The sequence below is a fragment of the Magnolia sinica genome, chromosome 11 (assembly GCF_029962835.1).
Source record: "Magnolia sinica isolate HGM2019 chromosome 11, MsV1, whole genome shotgun sequence".
Lineage (NCBI taxonomy): Eukaryota > Viridiplantae > Streptophyta > Magnoliopsida > Magnoliales > Magnoliaceae > Magnolia > Magnolia sinica.
In genome coordinates, this window is record NC_080583.1 from 37,303,221 (window position 1) to 37,319,202 (window position 15,982).

At 37.7% G+C, this 15,982-nt stretch overlaps 1 non-coding gene across 1 annotated transcript; it reads right to left on the reverse strand.

Moving 5' to 3' along the window:
* Positions 1-5,094: 5,094 nt before the first annotated feature.
* On the reverse strand, positions 5,095-5,201 carry LOC131219758 (small nucleolar RNA R71). Its single transcript, XR_009158403.1, has one exon. It is a non-coding gene; the product is annotated as a small nucleolar RNA R71 (small nucleolar RNA).
* Positions 5,202-15,982: the final 10,781 nt, after the last annotated feature.

Sequence of the window (15,982 nt, forward strand, 5' to 3'; positions counted from 1 at the left end):
CAACCTGATACCACATATTCTACCATCTACGGTAAGGGGTGATGACATACTAAACAACAGATATACTAACCTGATTCCACATATTTTGCCATCTACGACAATGGGTGATGATGTACTAAACAACGGATATACCAACCTGATACCACATATTCTACCATCTACGACAACAGGTGATGATGTACTCTCTTGCAGATAGTGGATGGCCTAGATGATACACTAATGTCCAAGATGGACCTCACACTTGTCTCAGCAAGGAGATGGATGGTGCAGATGATATGTACATGTCACGAGGTCCTAGAAAATGGGGTACAAAGGTAGGATACATCTCTCGTGGTGAGTCAAGTAAGTATACAACAAGGTGAGTTTACAGGATGAGCTAACAGGATGAACAATTGGGCTTTCTCAATCTCTTATCATGAATAAATTGGCCTTTCTTATGGGGCCCGATACATACTCAAAGTGGGCTTGGTGGAGTTCGTACATCTAGGACTATGTGTCCTTCTAAGCGGATTGGGTAGCCCGCTCAACACCTAAATGGTCCTTGGGTATGATCACTAAACTTGGGCAAAACATGTATCTAGGTGGGCCACGTTTCTATGAAAGGCCCAATATGAACAAAATGTGGGGTCCAAGGTTTGGATAGTTTCTAGAAGGCATGGTGGAAAGCACCATCATCAATGGGGGCCCAATGGGTATCGCTAACATAAGTCGGGGCCCAACGGTTTGGGTTAGCCCAATAAGGTAAGGGTGGAAGTGGGCTTAACAATGGGCTCTAGGGAACTTTACAATAGTGGACATTTAACCACCATAGTCATAAGGTGGGGTCCATTTGGGATTGAAATCAGAATCATAATGGGGCCCTTGGCCGTCCAAATTCTAGGAAATGGATGGACAACGTGTGCCCATCACTCATACATGGTGGGCCTGCATAATGCGGTGGAGCCCGTGGCCTAAAAATGGATAACGTGGTGTATATGACACATACATCATGGTGGGCCTCATCCCTCACATGGGCCTTATACAATCACAATGGGCCTCATACAATCACAATGGGCCTCACATACAGCCAATATGGGCCTCACATACAGCCACAATGGGCCTCACACACAGCAAGTGGGCTTCACATAACAAGTGGGCCCTACATACAGCAGGTGGGTCCCACCGTCCTAGCTAGACGGTGTGGATGAAATACACATTACGATGGGTCTTGCAGTTGCTGGACAGACGGTCCAGTAGTATCCCACCCGTTGGATGGTGTTGATAAAACACATATCATGGTGGTCCCACCATCCCACTGCTGGATGGTGAGGATATAACACTTAGATCAAGATGGGTCTCACCGTCTATGTGCTTGACGGTGTGGATATTCAACATATACATCAAGTAGGTACCACTGTTCATGTACTGGATGATGGATACAATACATACATTAGGTGGGGTCCACGGATGTGGCCCACCAGCTGGGACCAAGTCGACATTTGTGGTTTTCCCTTCATCCAGGCCTGTCCAGACGGACAGCCAGGTGGGCCCTATCCACTGGATGACATGGATGATACACATCACAGTGGGCCTGTTGCGCTGGATGGCTGGCCGTTGGCCTGTTGGGCTAGACGGTGTGGACACCATACATGCATTAGGTGGGGTCCACGGATGTGGGCCACTCCACTTCAAAAAAATCAAGATGGTATTTGTGTTTTCCTTAGTCTAGGCTAACCTGAAAACAAGTAGCAAGGTGGGTCCGTTCATGGACAGTGGGTTGGCCCACTAAATGGACAGCGTAGATAAAACCCATGCATCATGATGGTGGCCATCAACACACACACACAGAGACACACACACACACACACAGAGAGAGAGAGAGAGAGAGAGAGAGAGAGAGATCGTGTGTGAGGGAGGAGCTCTGCCACTATGAGCTCCTCTCCAAGCATTACAACACATGCATCAAATGGGTCCCACCACATGTGGGCCTACAAATATGAAATCAATGTGGGGATACCATTCACCACAAGAACAAGGGTTTAGATGATCAGTACATGTTAATTATCAAATAAACATCATAGTGGGGTCCATGGAGAATGGCCCCATTATTGATTAAACATATGTATCTTAGGGGGCCATTGGCTACACCTTGGGTCCAAAATGAGATCCATACCATCAATCGGTAGGCCCCACTTGGCCCATCATTAAAATGACAATTTAGTCCTATAAACACCCACATATGGTCCTCTTCTTTATCTCCTTGGACTCCTCAGCTCCTAGGCTTTCTCTTTATTGGAGGATGATGAAGATTAAAGGGTTGGATGATGAGATTTGGGGTAGGAATGTGGGTCTTGATCTTGGGCTCTTTTCTCTCCTTAGGGTTTTTCTCTCTTGGTTACTTGGGATTTGGGTAGAGAAATGAGACGGGATGGAGTGAAATGAGAGAGGAGTGGTGTTGTGTAAGAGGGATGGGATGAGAGGTATGGTGGTGTAAGAGGAGTGACATGAGAGGTATGGGCTTGGTTGACTTTTGGGGGCATGAGGTGGCATGGGGTATGGGTTGCCTTGTGTTGATTACCTGGTTTTATGAACATGACAATGTTTAATGCTTTATTTTAATCGTGTTTGTGTTGAAAGGTGAATTTAAGAGCTTGGACTGAAAAGGGTATTAAAGGCATGAATTTGATGCTCAAGAATCACCAAAGCAAGGGACGGATCTTAGGAGACCGAGATTGAAGAATTTACATGCCAAAGATCTGTGAAAATCATGTGATTGAAGATAAAGAGGCCTGAAAATCATCCTAAAGGCAAGATCATAAGGTCCCCACCATCCGTTTGGCTTGAAACTTTATATTTGGCCTGAGAACCCTAAATTAACCGTACACATAAAATTTCAACCATTGGATCCTTATGGAAGTGGTCCAATAGGTAAGATCAGCCATAAATCACTGATCCTTGAGCCCACCTAATATCTGAATATGCTTCAATTTTGGTCTCAACCCCTCAAATTAGATGAGAAAATGGATGGACAGAGCGAATTTCTCATGAACATCACAGTGCACCCCACCTTGAGGGTGTGCGTGTGCATAGCACACGTGCACTCACCATGCACTGAAACCAGGAGACTGGTCAGCGCACGTTGACCCGATCTCTCTCCTTAAAAATTGAAATTTCATTTTTTTTCCACCAGCATCCGCACGGACAATTTTAATGGGCCACTTGCATCATCTGGTTCGACGATCTGAACCGACCATTCGATCCATAGGGGAGCACTGACCATAACCATGGTGACTTTTTGCTCCCATGCACGTGTACAAACACAGATCACTATTAAATGCTGGAGGAATGGCAGTGTGATTTGATACAGTGGGTCACACTAAAACTCGACCAAAACCACCCCTTTCTGACCGAAATCTCACCAGGAATCCAATGGACGAGGTAGATTTCTCCAAAAACATCACTATGAGGCCCACTAAGCATCTCAGCGCAAGGTGTGTAAGGTTTACGCATGTCCCGACGTCCGGTCCTCCGTGGCCCATTGTACGATCATGAACATGGTTGGATACAAGATCTAGACCGTCAAGAAGATGCCCAAGGGGGCTAAGACCCTAGCCAAGATGACTGAATCAAGGATGGGACATTCACCGTCCTGAAAATCCACGCCAAACGCAACTACCTCCGCAGTTCTTTCGCTGTTGCTGCATAAACAGCACTTATGCACGTTCCCACCGACTTCACTCCACCCTAGCTGACTTCCAGTACCGCCTCCTTGTCTCTATAAAAGGAGAGAAGAAGAGAGCATGAGATCAATCTAGATATGTGGAAGAGAAGAGAGAGAGAGAGAGAGAGAGAGATCGTGGTCGGTCGGTGATAAGAGTTTCTTCCCTTTCCTATTTTGTTTTTATGATTTTCCTAAAGATTGTTAGCTTAATCATATCTATGGTTGGCTAAACCTCTTAGCTAGGGCTAAGAGGTGAAACTTGTAGCGTGATGGGATGCTTTCTACGGTTTTAATTCATGTTTAAGTTAAACTAATTTTTCTTCTAGTTTGATTATAAGGAATGCTTTTAGTTTTTAATGGTTTGTTGTGACTTAAATTACAATGGATCTGCTATTACTTTGAACATGTTCTTCTCATTATTATGATTATGAAATTAGGAACCTTGTTATTCACCATCGTCTCATGGACATGGTTGGATGATGGAACCCTTCCTAACGTTCATAAGTCTCTCATATTGGCTGTGGATTGGTTAAAATTTTGTTGTTTGCTTTGTCTCATGGGCATGGTTTTGTGATGAAATCAATTCTAGTTCTCATACCTCTCATCTCTTGAAAGCTAGATCAAAGGAAGTTCATATTTGGATTTTAATGAATAATCTTCCAATTGGATGAAGATATGACTCTGATTACAGTTGTGTTCTTGAATCAAGCATAGATCGCCCTGCTCTCTACAAATGGATCCTTGGAAACCATAGTTTCCCACCTTCGAATTTTACAAGTTTTAGTTATTTAATTTACAATTTTTCTCTTAAAATTCTCGTGTTTAGATTACATCTTTTTCTAGTTCTAGTTCTAGTTACTTTCAAATTACGTACAAGGTTCAGTCCCTATGGATTCGACCTCGGTCTTACTGAGATTATTATTACATCGCGACCCTATACTTGGGGTGGTGAATAAGTTTTTGGCGTAGTTGTTAGGGATTGATGGTTGTGTTTTTTTGAGATTAATTAGTTTTGGAATTAGGTTAAGATTAGGGTTTTTCTAATTTTAGGTTTAGGTTTTTCTGTTTGATTTTTAGAAATTAACCTAACTTTCCTGTTTTGTAGGACCCTGATATAGACTTTCTAAATTGGTAATCTCTTTCTAATTTTTTTACTTTTTCTATTTTTAGGATTAGGGTTTTATTTTCTATTTTTAGAAACTTTCTAATTCTAGAACCTTCCTTTAGAAACTTTCTATTTTCTATTTTTAGGAACTAGTTTATTTTCTATTTTTATTTTTAGGAACTGACAAGCTAAGACATGGTTGCATTCATTACGTCCTAGATCTATTGGCACATGGAATGATATGATAGGGGAGTTCATAAAGAAATTTTTTCCACATCATGAAATAAACACCCTTAGAAAGTCAATCATGAACTTCTCCCAAAAAGAGGATGAAACATTCTTCCAATATTGGGAGCGGTTCAAGGATCTTGTCAGCTCATGCCCACAACACGATATTGAAACGTAATGCATTACACACTTTTTCTATGATGGTCTGACATCTTCCATGCGCTAATTGGTTGAGATGATGTGCAAGGGGAATTCATGAATAAAAATGTCGATGATGTGTGGGACTACTTGGATGACTTACTGAAAACACACAATCATGGGACACTTACCCAAAATCAAGCACCACTTCTAGGCCCACTCAATCAAAAGTGGGTGGATTATACCTTCCGAAAGAGGATGATGATATCAATGCTAAAGTCTAATCTCATAAGAAAATTTGAGGCCATGGAACTAAAGAAGGATAAGGTTAAGGAAACTGTTTGCAATATTTGTGCTTGCAACTTTCATACAATTGAAAATTGTCCAACAATACCTGCCTTTCAAGAAGTGTTGAATGAGCAATCCAATGCCGTGAACAATTACCAAAGACCTTTCAATGGACCTATCTCTAATACATACAATCCTAGTTGGAGAAATCATCTGAACTTTAGTTGGAGAAATGGACAAACTGCTACTCCTCAAGGTTTCTTTAATCAAATTCCAAATCAATGAAACCTCAAGAGGATTCGGTTCTAAAACATATTCAAACCAAGAGCTTATCACTTAGGGTATATTGTAAACCTTTCAAGACATTTCAAAGGCCATACAAGGGCATGAGATAAAAAATTCAACTGGAAAAAATGGATTCTTCCAACCTAACATTTCCCCAATCCTAAACCGCAATACAAAATAAGTGATCCAAGCTCTTCAAATCAAATGGAGTAAGCTAAGTCTATCACCACTCTTAGGAGTGGGAAGATAATTGACAAATCTATTCTAGTAAGGGCTGAAAAGCCTAAGGACCCAGAAGAGGATAATGATGATAGACCTATCACTACTCCACAAGAGTTAGAATAGAAACTTCAAGGCAAGCTGGTTGCCCCATTTCCCCAATGGTTGGTTGCACCAAAACCTCTCTCTAAGTCTCAGGACATTCTAGAGGTGTTAAAACAAGTGAAGTCAATATTCCTCTACTTGATGTCATGAAACAAATATTTTCATATGCTAAATTTCTGAAAGACTTGTGATGACCAAAATATAACAAAATATTCAAAAGAAAATCTTCTTAACTGAGAAAGTGAGTGCCATCCTAAAGCAAGATGTGCCACAAAAATTCAAAAATGCCAGTAGCCCAACCATACCTTGTGTAATCGGGAACTACCGAATTGAGCATGTACTTCTTGACTTAGTAGAGAACGTAAATCTGATTCCCTACTCGGTGTACGAACAATTAGGTTTAGGCGAATTAAAACCCACCCTAACCATATTACAACTTATTGATCGCTCGGTTAGTGTATCGAGAGGGATAATTGAGGATGTGTTGGTCCAGGTTGACAAATTCTACTACCCTATAGATTTCATCATTCTAGATACGGAACCCATCAGCAACATGAGCACTAAGGTTCCCGTCATTCTTGATCGCCCATTCCTTACCATTTCAAACGCAATCATTAATTGCAGGAATAGAGTCATCAGTATGTCTTTTAGGAATATGACATTAGAGTTAAATATCTTTTTCGATACAGGCAGACGATTAGAGGATGATGACGATTTCTACGACATTAACATGATTGACTCTTTCGTGGAAGATAGAACACCTTTGACCTTATCCTCTGACCCTTCAAAGACGTGCCTGGCCCAATCCCATGATTTTGATGATGAAATGATTAGGGAGATGGGTGTCATGCATGATACTGCGCCAGTACTTGAAGTTAACTAGTGAAGGCTACAATTTGAAGAATTACCCCAAACTGATGTAGTGCCTCTACCATCTTGCCTCAAGGCACCGAAGCTTGACTTAAAACTGTTGTCCTCTGATTTGAAATATGTCTATTTAGGTTAAGATGAGGTGTACCCGGTAGTGATTTCTTCCCACCTTGAGCAAGAATAGGAGAGTATGCTCATATCTACTCTCATTGAGCATAGGGGAGCCCTTGGATGGACGATTGCGGACCTCAAGGGAATTGACCCTTCACTTTGTACTCACTGAATTTATCTCAAGGATGATGTGAAGACCTCATGGCAATCACAAGGTAGACTAAATCCAAAATATGAAGGAAGTGGTTAAGGCCGAGGTTCTTAAACTATTGGATGTAGGTATCATATACCCTATATTTGATAGTCAATGGGTGAATCCAACTTAAGTGGTTCCTAAGAAGTCTGGAATCACCATCATAGCTAATGCCAATAATGAACTCATGCCAACTAGAGTTACTATTGGTTAGAGAATGTGCATTAACTACAGGAAGTTGAATAGCATCATGAGGAAGGACCACTTTCCATTGCCCTTCATCGATCAAATTTTAAAAACGCTAGCTGGTCATTCATATTACTGTTTTCTTGACGGATATTCGGTCTACAACCAGATAGAGATAGTTCCTGAGAATCAGGAAAAAATCACATTTACATATCCTTACGGCACCTTTGCATATCGAAGGATGTCATTCGGACTATGTGTAAAGGCCGAGCTAGAGTCCTAGAGAGGGGGGGGAGGGGGAGAATAGGACTGTGCCAAATTAAAATGATAACAGTGGAATTTAACCAATTAAAGTAAAGATGGTACTGTAAACAATCCACAATACTGAAATTAAATACAACTTCAAATGTATGAGTATTGAGAGATTGATACAGATGTTATTCTAAGGACAACTTTACACCAAAAACCAAAGGTTTATAATAGGACAACCTGATTCCTAGAATGGTCTATGTATAAAAAAATCAAACTTAATACAGAGGAATAAAAAAGAAATAACTAGAAATGAAATTCTAAGCTATTACAACATTCCCCACAAAGCTTGAAATATAAAAGATTACAACATTCACATTCACAAATACATCTCACAAACTTGAATGATAGAAGATATAGAAAATAAACCACACATCCACAAAACACAACGGATTATAGTGGTTCACCTGTGTGTACACCAACTATTAAACAACAGCCACACAACTTCTCCACTCCTAATATCCTCGCACAGTGGATATTAGCGTTCACCATTGTAAGTGTTATGGTCTCATGCTCCTTTGGTTGTCAAATTTTGTTGTGCCAAAACCTCTATCTGTGTCTTATGTTTGTAAGTTGATATATATATATATATATATATATATATATATATATAGATATATATATATATATATATATATATATGTTCAAGACACGACATCACAATGCTTTAAGTCAAGTATGGTGATCGACTTCAAGAAATGCAAGGTCATGTATTTTGTCCTCTTCTGTAAGCATCAATGTTCAGATCTACATCGATAAGAAGAGTATTTGTTCAAGACTCAAGTGCATTTCAAGACTCAAGTACAACTCAAGATGAAGTTTAATTTCAAGTTGTAGAAGATCTCAAGATCAAGCTACATCAAGTAGAGATCTCAAGCTTCATAAGGTTCAAAGGTCAACCTTCATCTGAAAGAATGAAGTTTCAATGTTCATACTTCATGTCCCAGGTATGAATGACCATAGATTGACCTAAGGGTAGGTCATTTTGTATACATAATTCAAACTGAATCTTTCTATATGAATTTGGTCTGTTCTAAGACTAGTCTTGGACCTTGTTCGACTAGTCCTAGCACTGGTTCAACCAGTCCAAGAAATTTCACGACCAGTCCTAAGTTGTTGCAATTTTTTGAAATTTTTGGGTTATTCTACGACTAGTCATGGAGACTATTCAACTAGCCGTAGGAATGGTCACGACTCATCCTTCGACCAGTCCTATATCTATGACTCGAACTACAACAACTAATCCTGGTTTCCTACGACCAGTCATAGGTCAGATACGACTAGTTCTAGGTGGTCTAAGACCAATCGTAGAAATCCTAAGACTAGTCGTAGAACAGTTTTTTAAGATTGCGCTCAAAAATTCAAAATGTCATTGGTTCTACAACTAGTCGAAGGGTTCTCAAGACCAGTCGTAGATGAGATTTTTGCATCTATAAATTGAACACGAATTTCAGAGTTTCATAACTCAATTCAAGAAAATTCAAGGCTCCACTCTGAGATAAGTTTGTGTTCAATTTAATCTACATTGTGCATATTTAATATTCTCTTTTGTTAGCTTTTCTTATTTGATTTTGTTCATATATTCCAATCTTATTTGAAAAGAGGAATTACTGTATTCCATCTTTTGGAATCAAAATCAAATAGAGTTACGCCCAATTGGTTTAATTTAAAATCAATTAGAACCTAGAACCATTTTAAAGTGAGTATTGGACATTGAACTTCTATATTCGAATTTCTACTCCGATTGGTTCTACCAGGCTGCTACATAAGGAGAAATCCATGTATTTTACATTTGTGTAAATCTTCTATTCTTTTTGGTTTTCTTTTAAGATTCGCCAGAAAAACCTCATTGTGTTGGTTATCTGAGGAGAGCCAGAAAACTCTAAAAGTGGGTTTTTGGATTGTGTAAGCCAAAGTTCAAAAGACACAATTGTGAAGGTTTTAGGTGAACCTGTGAAACCTATTTTGATAGTGAACGCTGATATCCCCTGTGTGAGGATATCAGGAGTGGAGTAATTATGTGGCAGTTGCTGAACAGTTGGTGTACACATAGGCGAACCACTATAATTCTTTGTCTTGTGGTTTGAATGTTCATTTAATTTCTATATCTTTTATCATTCAGATTTGTGGGATGTATGTGTGGATGTGAATGTTGTAATATTTACATTTCAAGCATTGTGGGAATGTTGTAATAGTTTTGAATTTATTTCTTGCTTTTTCCTTTATTTCCTTTCAGTTTGAGTTTTTAATATTCAATTTGTTCTAGTAAGGCTGTCTTGCCACAAACCCTTGGTTTTTATGGTGCAAGGTTGTCCTTAGAACAACATTGATATCAATCTCTTTATTTGAGTTTGCTTTACATTTCCATACTGTGATTTGTTTAAAGTGCTATCATTCCTTTATTTAAATTCCGCTGTTAAAATTTTTATTTGGCATAGTCCTATTCCCCCCCCCCCCCCCCTCCCTCTAGGATATATAGCTATGCCATTTCAAGTGATATCAGAACCTAATAGCTCGTTTTTAATTCTTTACTCTTGGATTTATTTCCTGAGCTAACGATCTAAGCTATATATAAGATGTCAAATTTTGATAGCCTTTCAGTCACTAGGCCTCCACCATTTGATGGCTCCAACTATGCTTATTGGAAAGCCAAGATGAGGATTTTCCTCAAATCAATGGATGAGAGTGTGTGGCAAGCCACAGTGACTGAATGGATCCCACTTACCACTGAATGATGAGTATCGATGGTTCAAAATCAATGAGAGTAACACCGTATTTCTCATGGACCACTCTTCAGAAAAATGAGAGTAGTGCCAATGCAAAAGCACTAAATGCAATCACTTGCGCACTATCACCGGATGAGTTCAAAAGAATTATATCCTGTGATACTGCAAAACAAGCTTAGGATATTTTAGAAACAACACACGAGGGTACATCAATTGTCAAGAAATCTAAAGTCCAACTCCTCACAACCAAATTTGAGGAAATTCATATAGATGAAAATGAAATGTTTATGGACTTTTATACAAGATTGAATGAAACTCTATGTAGGGTTTTGGCAATAAAATCCCAGAAAGTAAAGTGTGTGCAAAGATATTACGCTCACTTCCAGAACGGTTCAACTCTAAGGTAACCACGATCCAGGAACTTCATGATACGGACAGTATGAGGGTGGAAGAACTAGTTGGTTCTTTACAAACCTATGAGTTAAATTTTAAAGCTCCTAAAGGTAAATCTATCACTCTTAAATCTTCTAAATGTATTTCTCAAGAAAACTCTGATTTAGAAAATTCTGAAGACGATATGGCTCTTTTAGCATAAAAGTTTTTACAACATTTTCAAAAGTAAGAAGAGGGTTGATTTTCAAAAATCAATTGATAAGAAAAGATCTAAACTTAAATCTAAAATTTGAAAATCTTTGAAAGATAGTCAATGTTACAACTAACAAGAATATGGGCATTTAGTAAACAAATATCCTAAAAAGGACAAATCTAAAACGAAAGGAATGTTGGCTACTTGGGATGAATCTTCTAGTACTAAAGCCTCTTCTGAATTTAAGTCGGGCAATGAAGTTAAAGCCCTTATGACTCTAGCCAAGTTCACCTTTTCAGATCATGATGACTCAACTAATGAAGAAAATCTAAATAATGATCATGAAAATGAAGAAGATCTACAAGATGCTTACAATGCCCTATACAAGGAAAGTTGTAAGATTGCCATAAAACTGAAACTTCAAAAAGAAAAGTTTTTAAAAGTCAAAGAGAATTTTGATTCACTTGTTTTAAAAAAATCTCATATTTCATATTGTTTTAAAAATACTAAATGCGATTTAGAATTCAAAACCTCCCTGATTGAAAAACTTAAATCTGAAAATGATAAACTTAAGCTTGAAAACTCTTCACTTTTGAGTTTAAAGGATACATGGAGGTATACCCAAGGAGATCCAAAGTTTGAAAAACTTTTATCCGGATCTAGGAAATGTGGCGACAGATCTGGATTGGGCTATGATAAGAATATACCTTCTTAATAGAAGAATACCCCTCCTAAGTTTGTAAGAAGAGAAACCTCTAACTCAAAAGGAAAAAGTACTTATCAAAGTTTTTCTAAAAAGGCTAAAACTTTTCAAAAACCTAAAAGCAACTATATCAACTATAAAACTCAAAACCGAAACCCTTTAGCTGAAAAAAAAGTTGATTTGCTTAAGGAGCTCTTAAAATCTAACTCAGTAGATCATTCTTACAACAACAGATAAATAGACCAACTATACTCCTAAACCTAAAATAGTTATGAAATGAGTTCCTAAGGTTACATGCTTGGTTGCCCACACTGCATTCAAAGTGATAAGCCATTCAAAGTGGTACCTAGATAGTGGGTGCTCCAGGCATATGACAGACGACAAGGCTTTATTCACTGACCTTAAAGATATGACTGATGGGTCAGTCACATTTGATGATGGTAGCAACTGCAAGATTATTGGCCAAGGTACGTTTCAACTCTATAACCTTCCCTTATTTAGGAATGTTTTATATGTTGAGGGGCTAAAATACAACCTGTTAAGCATATCTCAAATATGTGATAACAATCACAGCATGAACTTTTCTAATCAAGGTTGTGAAATTTTAAACAAAAAGGGTTCTGTAATATTAACTAGTCGCAGGACTTCTCAAAACTGCTATATTGTAAGCGATGGTAGCTCATCTAATCAATCATGCTACATTGTCCATACCGATGAAACAAAATTATAGCATAAATGCCTTGGACATGTACACTACCATAATTCATACAGATTGAGCAAGAGAGAACTAATAAGAGTTCTACCTAAATTACAAAAAGTAGACAAAATATGTGGTGAATGCCAGTATTACAAGCAAACTAGGAGCTCTCACAAAATGGTGAACTCCAATACCATATTAAGACCACTCAAGCTTCTCCATATGGACCTTATAGGACCTACCAGGACGGAGAGTCGAGGTGGCAAAAAATACATACTAGTAATCGTAGATGATTTTACCAGATTAACTTGGGTAGCTTTTTTAAGGGATAAATTAGAAACCCTTGATGAAGTAAAAAGGATTCTCAAATGGATCCAAGCTGAAAAAAGTTCTCAAGTTTGTAAGATCTATAGTGATCATGGATCTGAGTTCGAGAATAACAGTTTTGAGAAATTTTGCTGCGATCAGGGAATATCGCATGAATTCTCTGTGCCCAAAACACCACAACAAAATGAAATTGTGGAGAGCAAAAATAGAGTGCTTCAAGAAATGGAAAATGTAATGTTAAATAGTATGAAGCTCCCTAGAAATCTTTGGACTGAAGCCGTAAATATTGCGTGCTATATTATCAATCGAGTTTACACATGTAAATCTAATAATAAAACTGCTTATGAACTTTGGTTTGATAAGAAGCCTACTGTCAAATACTTTCGAGCTGTTGGCAGCAAGTGCTATATTTTGCGTGACCGAGAAAATCTAGAAAAGTTTGACATAAAAAGTGATAATGAGATCTTTTTAGGATATTCTTTAAATAGTCGTGCATATCGTGTTCTGAACAACAGGACTAGTGTGATTCAAGAGTCCATTAATGTGGTCATTGATGATCAGTTGAATACACCTACCCCTAGTTCAGATAATGATGAAGTTCTTTTAATTGACAAACCAAATACTTCATTAAGTCAAAATAATTCTGAATTAAGGACTATCAAAGATCATCCAACCACTTAAATTCTTGAAAACCCTTTCACTGGTGTGCGCACTCATAGACAATTAGTAGACATATGTAACTACGTGTATTTTACATCCCAGATTGAACCAATAAACATAAAAGAAGCTCTTCTGATGAAAGCTGGATAGTAGCTATGCAGGAAGAACTTAATCAATTTGTTCGAAATGATGTCTGGTACCTTGTTCCTAGACCTATAGATAAACATATTATTGGAACAAAGTGGATTTTCAAAAATAAGTCTGATGAACTTGGTAATATTATTCGAAACAAGGCAAGACTGGTTGTACAAGGGTAAACTCAAATAAAAGGGATTGATTATGATGAAACCTTTTCCCCAGTTGCTCGCCTTGAATCAATCAGACTTTTTATATCCATTGCATGCTTTAGAAAGTTTAAAATTTATCAAATGGATGTAAAGAGTACCTTTTTGAATGGCAATTTACATGAAGAAGTATATGGTGAACAACCTAGAGGGTTTAAAGACCCTAAGTATACTGATCATGTATACTATCTTAAAAAAGCTTTATATGGTCTAAAACAAGCTCCCAGGGCATGGTACGAAAAATTGACTAAGTTTTTACTAAGTCATAATTTTCAAATGGGTAATGTCGATAAGATGCTCTTTGTTAAGAAACATAACGATGATATTTTAGTGGTTCAGATCTATGTTGATGATATTATTTATAGATCAACATGTAATAACATAACTATTGAGTTTGCAGATTTCATGAAATCTAAGTTCAAAATGAGCATGGTTGGGGAATTAAATTATTTCCTAAGGTTACAAGTAAAACAACAACTTGATGGTATTTTTATTTCTCAAACCAAGTATACCTTAAACTTGATTAAAAAGTTCAGATTTGAGAATGGTAGGAATTTTGATACTCCTTTGAGTACAACTCTAAGACTCTCAAAGGACTCTACAGGTAAAGATGTGGATCCTAAATTGTATAGAAGTGTGATTGGTAGTTTACTTTATTTAACTACTAGTAGACTTGATATTGCTTTAAGTGTTGGTATTTACGCTAGATATCAGTCTAACCCTAAAGAGTCATATCTAACTGCAATTAGGCGGATTATTCGATATGTCGCAAGTTCTGTAAATTTGGGTCTTTGGTATTCACATGATACTAGTGTTCGGTTGGCTGGGTACACTGATGATGATTGGGCTGGGAATATCGATGATAGGAAATCAACCAGTGGTGGTTGTTTTTATATTGGAAATTGTTTCGTTTCTTAGTTTAGCAAGAAGCAAAGTTCTATATCCTTCTCAACTGCTGAGGCTGAATACATTGCAGCTAGAAATGCATGTACTCAGCTTGTTTGGATGAGACGTATGTTAAGTGATTAAGGAATAGCACAAGATTCTATGGTGTTATATTGTGATAATTCCAGTGCTATAAAATCCAATCCAGCATTCACGTACGAAGTACATTGACATTAGGTATCATTACATTCATGAATTAGTGGAAGAAAAGTTAATATCCATGGAATACATTCCAACCGAGACTCAACTTGCTAACATCTTCACTAAACCTCTCGACAAAAACAGGTTTAGTAAATTGAAATTTGATCTTGGTATGTGCAATTTAAATTGAATATTCTTGCATACTTGTATCATAGTGTATTTATATTTGATAATTTAATGGTTTAAATTTCAAATTTTTATGAAAATTACATTTTTCAGTCGGTACACGACCAATTGTGTATGTACACGACCGATCTTGGTACGACTGGTCGAGCACATCCACGACTCGTCGTGGAACTTGATGCTGCTTTTAAAATTGGAGAAAATTTTCATCTTCTTCATTTCCACTTCACTCTCCAACAAGGCAATGCCCAACCAATCGAACCCACCTTCATTGTTCTTCAAGGTTAGTGGTTCTTTCGCATTTTTCTTATAGATTCTTGTTAATAATACTTCATTTTCACTCTTGAAGAAATCTATTTGATCTTTCATTGCAAGTTTGGGGTTTTCTATTGTAAAATCTGATCTATCAAAACCCCACTTGAAATCTTTTGAATCTATTTGTTTCCTTGAATCTTGTATTGCAAATGGATGTTAGAGGGAAAAAGAAAACTTCCCGTGGTCCATCATCCTCTAGATCAACTCCTATCACTCAGCGCCATCTTCGATCACCCGAAGATGATCCTTTATCTATGTAGGATTTACGTATACGCAATGTCATCGTTGAACGTCCAGTTGATCTTAAACATATTGCTCATTTTGGTATCCTGCCTCTACTCCAACCTGTAGGTTAGGATAACATCTTACATTGCGGTAGGCCCACATACCAATCAATTGCTCAATCCATGTTGCATCCATTTCTAACTTTTTAAGTGAGAATTTAACATTTAAAATTGATACTAGAGAAGGTCCATTTGATGTTGATCGCCATCTGATTGCTGACCTCATGAAAATACATGTTAATGATGAGGGTATTCCCATTCATACTTTAGCTGAAAAATCCTCATAATCAGAAAAGCATATGCTCACTAGAGATTTGTGTAATATGGAAGTGCA